Source organism: Ornithorhynchus anatinus, chromosome X1, assembly GCF_004115215.2.
Source record: "Ornithorhynchus anatinus isolate Pmale09 chromosome X1, mOrnAna1.pri.v4, whole genome shotgun sequence".
In the NCBI taxonomy this organism is placed as follows: domain Eukaryota; kingdom Metazoa; phylum Chordata; class Mammalia; order Monotremata; family Ornithorhynchidae; genus Ornithorhynchus; species Ornithorhynchus anatinus.
Window position 1 is genome coordinate 11,790,431 of NC_041749.1, and position 8,440 is coordinate 11,798,870.

The following is an 8,440-nucleotide window of genomic DNA, read 5'->3' on the forward strand; positions in this document are numbered from 1 at the left end:
GCCCAGGAGAGATGTGAGGGGTAGGGGCTGAGAAGGGGGAGAAGGAAGGAGGGAAAAAGTAGGAACATCACGGTGTTAGTGTTTGCTCCTAGTCAATGAAGGCTGAAAGGGCTGTGGTGATTATAAACTGTGCATTCTCTGTTCCTCTTTGGGGCTCCAGGAAAAAGGTGTCATTTCCTCTGATAGCCAATGCCACCTTACCCCTCCGCCCTCTGTCCCTCCCCCAAAACTGTCTTGCTGCCAGGCTCAGAGCCACAAGTTGACATTTTTTTCATTCAGAAAAAAGTACTGCTCACTTGCAAGAATACACTTTAACGTTACCCTGCGTTTTTCTCACAATGTGGGCCAATTTGCAAAGCAGTTGCAATTGGAAAGACTGAAAACAATACCTAAAAGGAATGTGATTAAATTCTATCTCATCATCAGTGACATTTTCCCATAAAATTATGTTGTTTATCCACCTCTCACACCACGCTATCATTGTCCTTGATAGGTGTTTCCATTTCTCCCTTTCACAGATAAGGAATTTTTTTTTTCAATTTATAAGATGTCCTGTGATATTCTCGAGAATTTACATTTCATCCTGCTATTTTAGAGTTTCTTAAAATATAATAAATGGTATAGTTCTTTGTAATTATTTTGCAATGATTAAACAACCAATATTAATCAACATCAGATCTCAATGATAATAATAATAATGGTGGTATTTGTTAAGCACTTACTATGTGCAAAGCACTGTTCTAAGTTCTAGGGGGGAATACAAGGTGATCAGATTGTCCCAAGTGGGGGTCACAGTCTTAATCCCCATTTTACAGATGAGGTTACTGTTTTGGTTACTGTACCAAGTATTTGATACAAGTTAAGTGACTTGCCCAAAATCACACAGCTGGCAAGCGGCGGAGCAGGGATTAGAACCCATGACCTCTGACTCCCAACCCCGACCCTTTCCATGAGCTCATTGTTGGGCAGGGATTGACTCTATCTGTTGCCGAATTGTACAGTCCAAGCACTTAGTACAGTGCTCTGCACACAGTAAGCACTCAATAAATACGATTGAACGAATGAATGAACGTGGCAATTATCAGAAACCTCTGACTCCCAAGCCGGGGCTCTTTCCACTGAGCAACGCTCAATCATTACCACCTGAACTTTACCATTCAAGGAGATGAAATGACCTAATTAGCTGTTGATCAGATATCATTGTACTTCATAAATCCTGAAAATTAAATAACTTTCACTTAAACCCCTGCCTATTTGCATTTTAAAAGTCCTTGAGGCTGTCTGTTGGGTTCACTCTCTCCCTCTGCAGACTGTGTCTACCAATCTTTGTACCCTCCCAAGTACAATGCACTGCACACAGTAAGCACTCATTGAATACCATTAATTGATTCGTTACGAACAAGAAGAAAACTCCCAACAGAATACATATGCTCATATGCCAAAGTCATTTGGGATTTTTTTGATCTCAACTGAAAACTCTCATAGAGTGGTTATTTTTATTTTAAGTTGGGAATATTATGTTGGGGCCATCACAGTATTAGATCCCCCATTCTCTACTAGAGCTTTGCAGGCCAGGAAGCAACAAGGCCTAGGGGATAGAACAAGGGCCTGGGAGACAGAAGGAATGAGGTTCTAATCCCTGCTCTGCCACTTGTCTGCTGTGTGACTGTGGGCAAGTCACTTAACTTCTCTGGGCCCCAGTTACCTCCTCTGTAAAATGAGGATTAAGACTGTGAACCTCATGAGGGACAGAGAATGTGTCCAACCTGATTAGCTTGCATCTACCCCAGCATTTGCTTGACACATATACGCACTTAGCAAATACCATCATCATCATCCCCATCGGAGCTGATTATTATTAGTAGCTGATTATTAATCGAGTGGCTTCTCCTGCAGAACAGAGCCTAGAAATAGGATCTAGGCATCCAATGCCAGACTGCATCAACCAGACCTTCATCTCACTGTCTTTTTCTCGCATCAGTGGGTCGCTTGGATCGAGCCTGGCTCAGTGGAAAGAGCACGGTCTTGGGAGTCAGAAGTCATGGGTTCTAATCCTGGCTCCTCCACTTGTCAGGTTTGTGACGTTGGGCAAGTCACTTAACTTCTCTGTGCCTCAGTTCCTTCATCTGTAAAATGGGGATTAAGACTTTGAGCCCCACTTAGGGCAACCTTTTTTTTTTTTTTTTTGTTGGTATTTGTTAAGCGCTTACTATGTGCCGAGCACTGTTCTAAGCGCTGGGGTAGACACAGGGGAATCAGGTTGTCCCACGTGGGGCTCACAGTCTTAATCCCCATTTTACAGATGAGGGAACTGAGGCACAGAGAAGTTAAGTGACTTGCCCACAGTCACACAGCCGACAAGCGGCAGAGCTGGGATTCGAACTCATGAGCCCTGACTCCAAAGCCCGTGCTCTTTCCACTGAGCCACGCTGCTCCTCGTGTATCACCCCCAGCGCTCAGAACAGTGCTTTGCACATAATAAGTGCTTAACAAATACCATCATCATCATCATTATTATTATTATTATTATCCCCATCAAGCAAGGCCTGGTGCCTCAGAAAGTGTAGCCCAGTAAATTCACACATGGGAATTGACTCAACACTCACTTTGTGCCAAGCACACACTTTGTCCCACACAGACCTCACAGACTTATCTTTAATGAATGTACACTATTTAGCAATTCACAGTGTTGTGAAATGAAAGAAGCCTCGATTTTGCCATCGCTACGACTTCAACCCATGTTCCCACTAGAGCAAAGCTCTATTCTCATAAACTGAGGACATTTTCAGCCTCTGTTAAAATTTTTGGCTCCCCCCGAATGCTCTGTTTACTTTTGCTTTTCTTCCTCCCTCAAAGTCAACAGTTTTCTCTTATCGTAAAAAGTATTAAAGTATTCCATTTGTGGCAAGGCAGGCTACCACATCAGAGTTAACGTTTTCAGCTGGTAAATTTATTCTGCCGTTTTTTGAACACCAGATCCCTTGAATTGAAATGGGGTGGAATAGGTCTCTTCCTTCTGGCAACAAAGAGGCAAATTGCTTATGTTTTGGATCAACGTTATTTACTTTCCAGGCCACTAGGAAGGGTTTTGTTTTCAGAAAAATTTGTGTGCCTTTATTGTATGCTAAATACTTGGGTTTTTTTCCCCAAAATCTAAACATTATCCCATGGTTAAAATCTTTGGATTCTCAGGAACATTCCTAACTCAGACTAAACATGATAGAGAATAATAAAAACTAGGAATATTTCCATGACTGTGGGTGCTGCTTCAAACTAGAAAGTTTCCTTTAATGAGTGACATGCCAGACACATGACAAATGCTTCTCTACCCACAGTCAAGGCCGGGAAGGAGAGTCTTTCAACTTTGAAAACTTTTCCAGTTTTAGAGATTTAGAATAGAGTATACATACAGAAGGATTGAATGCCAGGACTTGGTTTAAATATATTAGCAATTCTAGTCAGTCAGTCAAATGGTATTTATTGAGCGCTTACTGTGTGTAGAGAACTTTACTAAGTGTTTGGAGAGTACAAAATATCAATATAACAGTCACATTTCCAACGCCAGCCCGAGCTTATAGTCTAGAGTGGGAGACAGACATGAATATGAATAAATTAGGGATATGTACACAAGGGCAGTGGGGTTGGGAGAATGGGGATGGATAAAGGAGCAAGTCAGAGTGACTCAGAAGGAAGTGGCAGAAAAGAAAAAGAGGGCTTAGTCAGAGTAGGCCTCTTGGAGAAGATGTGCCTTCAATAAAGCTTTGAAAGAGGGGAGAGTAATTGTCAGATATGAGAGGGAAGGCATTCCAGGCCAGACACAGGATGTGGATGAGAGGTTGGTGGTGAGCAAGACAAGATGGAGGTACATTAGAGGAGAGAAGTGTGTAGGCTGGGTTGTAGGAGGAAAGTAGCAAGGTGAGGTAGGAGGGGGTAAGGTGATTAAGTGCTGTAAAGTTGATGGTATGGAGTTTCTCTTTGATGTGGAGGGGGGTGGGCAACCACCAGAGGTTTTTGAGGAGGGGGTAATCATGGCCCAACGTTTTTGTAGAAAAATGATCCAGGCAGCGAAGTATGAACTGGAGTGGGGAGATTATAGGAAGCAGAGAGGTCAGCAAGGAGACTCATACCATAATGAAGGCCAGATAGTATAAAAGCTTGCATTTACATAGTAGCAGCTTGGATTGAGAGGAAAGGGTGGATTTTAGCCATGTTGTGAGGTCAAACTGACAATATTTAGCGAAGGAGTGAATATGGATTGAATTCAAGTCCCTCTGCATTTTTGATCAATTACCTAATATATCCAGTTCTGTTATTATGGCATAGACTGTTAGCTTGCTGTGGGCAGGGATTGTGTCTCATATATTGTTATATTGTACTCTCCCATATACTTAGTACAGTGCTGTAAACACACAGTCAGCGCTCAACAAATACTGATTGAAAAACTGATTGATGGAGGCATTAAGGAAAGGTCTTCCCACATCAGGTGTCTGTTTTGGCATAATATAATCCACAGATTGGTCTAAGTAGATTTGATCTTAAGAGATTTGATATGAGGGTGATGTGAGGCTATCCAATTTCCCAGATCCTGCCTCAGTCTTCCTGTACCATTCAGTATGAGGTGTTCCCTCATGTTCTTCTGACAGTATTTAATTCAGTAAATTATGAGTGGCAAGGCTGTAAAACATTTTGCTAGTGATGGATTTAGAAATAATATGAACTTTGGATGGAAAATGCCAATCGTAATGATATTTCCTATTTACCCCCGAGACACTAATTGCCATGGAAACGAGAGAAACAGGGCCTGGTAGTCAGAAGGACTTGTCCGCTGTGTCACCTTGGGCAAGTCACTTAACTTCTCTGTGACTCAGTAACCTCATCTGTAAAATGGAGATTGAGACCGTGAGCCCCAAATAATAATTAATAGCAGTAATTGTGGTATTTGTTAAGTTCTGGGGTAGATATTAGCATACAGTCCATTTGGTACATGGACTATGTACAATCTGATTACTTTGCATCTATCCCAGTGCTTAGAACAGTGTCTGGCACATAGTAAGCACTTAAACAGTATATATATACACTATGCATACAGATAAGATGAGTATACATATGTCTACTATATATATATATATATATATATAAATAACAATAATGTTGGTATTTTTTAAGCACTTACTATGTGCCAAGCACTGTTCTAAGAGCTGGGATAGATACAGAGTAATCAGGTTGTCCCACATGAGTCTTAATCCCCATTTTACCCGTGAGGTAACAGAGACACCGAGAAGTGAAGTGACTTGCCCGAAGTCACACAGCTGAAAAGTGGCGGCATCAGGATTAGAACCCATGCCCTCTGACTCCTAAGCCCATGCTCTTTCCACTGAGCCACGCTGCTTCACTAATATACATATATATCTAAACAACAAAAAACTCAACAGCTACTGTACAATAGAACGAGGCTTTCTACTCAGGAGAACAAAGTTGGGGCCACTTAGCTATATATCCTCTTTTAGGACTGATATTAGCCATCCTGAATGGAATTTGGAACTTCATTCAGGATCCAATTTCTAAATTTGCCAGATTCCCAGACAAGATCTAAATCAGGTTTTAATTTGGATCACAAAGTGGATCACAATAGAAAATGCTAAAACTAAGGTATTATTTAAAGCCACTGAGATTCAAGCTAGCTGGTGCTAAGCGGGGCTCAGTGGAAAGAGCACGGGCTTGGGAGTTGGAGGTCACGGGTTAGAATCCTGACTCCGACGCTTGTCAGCTGTGTGACTTTGGGCACGTCACTTCACTTCTCTGAGCCTCAGTTCCCTCATCCGTAAAAATGGGGATTAAGACTGTGAGCCCCACTTGGGACAACCTGATCACCTTGTAACCCTCCCCCAGCACTGAGAACAGTGCTTGGAACATAGTAAGGATTTAACAAATACCATCATTAATTAATTAATTAGGTGGTCTGGTTTCCAGAAGACAGACACACTGGGCTTCATTCACGCAGCCGGCCACCTGAAAACTTTGCTTGGAGAGGAAGCTGGGAAATGGGACAGAATCGAAAATAGCCAAATTCACCTTCTCTACCTTCTTTTTAACACCGGGAAAAGCTTAGGCTACATGAAGATGTCTTTTGGCGAGGTCTTCGTGGCGAAGCTGGCTCACACCTCACCTCAGCAAACTTCAGAGCTCATTGTGGGCAGGGAAGGTGCCTCTTGATTGTTACAGTGTACTCTGACAGGTGTACAGTGTTCTGCACACAGTAAGCACTCAATAAAGAAAGAAGCAGCATGGAGTAATGGATAGAGCAAGGACCTGGGAGTCAGAAGGTCATGGGTTCTAATCCACCTCTGCCACTTATCAGCTGTGTGACTTTGGGCAAGTTACTTCACTTCTCTGTGCTTCAGTTACTTCATCTGTAAAATGAGAATTGAGACTGTGAGTCCCTCATGGAATAGGGACTGTATCTAACCTGATTTGGTTGTATCCACCCTAGTTTATTACAGTGTCTGGCACGTAGTAAGCATTTAACAAATACCACAATCATTATTATTATTATTATTATAAGTATAATTGATTGACAGACTTTTCCTAACTCTCCCCCAAGGAGAACACGGCCCTACCTTTGGACAAGCAGCCAGCCTCCTTCAGAATATTCCAAAGCATTCCGGTGAGTTTGTTATCCTGCTAGGACTGTGATCTTGCCATAGACCACAATAATACAATTTTCTACTAACCAAAGTTTCTTCAAAAAAACAACTTCCACATTATAGGAGAACTCCCTGTATCTCCTTCCTTGATATTTTTTTTTCAATTCAAGAAAATTATTGTTGGCTGGAAGTTTCCTGTTGAGGCTGGAATGTAGTTTTGAACCTGAATTATCTGGAAACTTTGAGGTGTAGAGATGTGAGAAATAGAGCGTGAAGCCTAGTTAGATGGTGCGGGAGCAGGGAAATGTTCTTGAAAATTAAGACTTCAATTGAACCCAAAGTTCACCAGCTGTGAACTCCTGTAGAATCTCCTCTATTACCTAAATGAGAAGGTGAGCAATATTAATGCCTTAAAATTCCAAAGCATTTTTATTTCCAAGTCTCATTTTAATTCTGTTATTCATTTTATCCTCACAACAACCTTGGTGAGGAAAGGAAGCTATTGGTTATTAAGACTTTACAAATGAGACCTCAAAATAGTTCTGAGTTTTATTGACGACCCCAAAACAAGTTTGTTGGGGAATCATTAGAAGAAATCAGCCCTCCTCATTCCAAGGGCTTAAATCTTCCAATTTTGACTCATGGTGTGTCCTGAAGGTAGGGTAGAGCAGGAAAGGAGGGATGACTTCCCTTTTAAAGGCACCGATACTTCTTTCCCTATCAGCAATAATAATAACAATGATAGTTACAGTAATAGTAATATATGTTAAGGGATCATAGATATCTCCTTCTGCTTGGGGAGTAAAGTCTGAGCTCCCTAGTCATTAAATTACATTGATTTCATCCCCAAGCAAGAGACTCAAATTAATAATTATGGTCTTGTCTTTTGCCGTCAAGTCTTTTCCGACCCATAGTGACACCACGGACATATCTCTCTCAGAACGCCCCACTCTGCATCTGCAATCATTTCAGGAGTGGATTCCTAGAGTTTTCTTGGTAAAAATCCAGAAATGGTATATCATTGCCTCCTTCAGTGCAGTCAACTCGAGACTCCGCTCTTGACTCTGTCCCACATCGCTGCTGCCTAGCATAGGTGAGCTTTGACTTGTAGCAGATGGCCTTCCACTCGTTAGCCCCTGCCCAAGCTAGGAATGGAATGGATAGGCCTCTGCTTGACTCTCCCTCTTGTACCTGAGACTGGTAGAGGACTTTAATTGTCGTACTTAAGTGCTGAGAGCTTTGGTAGATACAGGATAATCAGACTGGACAAAGTCCTTGTCACACATGGACTTTCCATTCTAAGGAGGGTGGGGGTGGTGAGGGGAACAGATATTGAATCCCGATTTTGCAAATGAGGAAACTGATACATGGAGAAGTTACGTGATTTACCCAAGGTCACTCAGACAGAGCTGGGATTAGAAACGAGGTCTCGACAACTAGTCTTGGGCACTTTCCACGAAGCCATGCTGCATCTCAATTCAAATTATGCACATAGTAGAAGCCCCTTAGGGTATCAGGATGGTGCAGATGCAGATCCTGCTGGCCCCATAAATTTGGACCTCGATTTGAGAACAAATAATTAGGCTTTTTCTGCTCTGAGAATCAACCTTTAATGATAACGTTTCTACCGGCTCTTGCCACTAAAGTGCAAATTATCCATGAAATAGATGCACATTAGTATCAAATGAACTAATCCAATATGAAAGCATCTATGATATTTATATTGAAAACAAGTCACTCATAACCACTAAGACATTAAAGTTTTAGAATGATTGGAAATTGGGGGTATTTGGGGG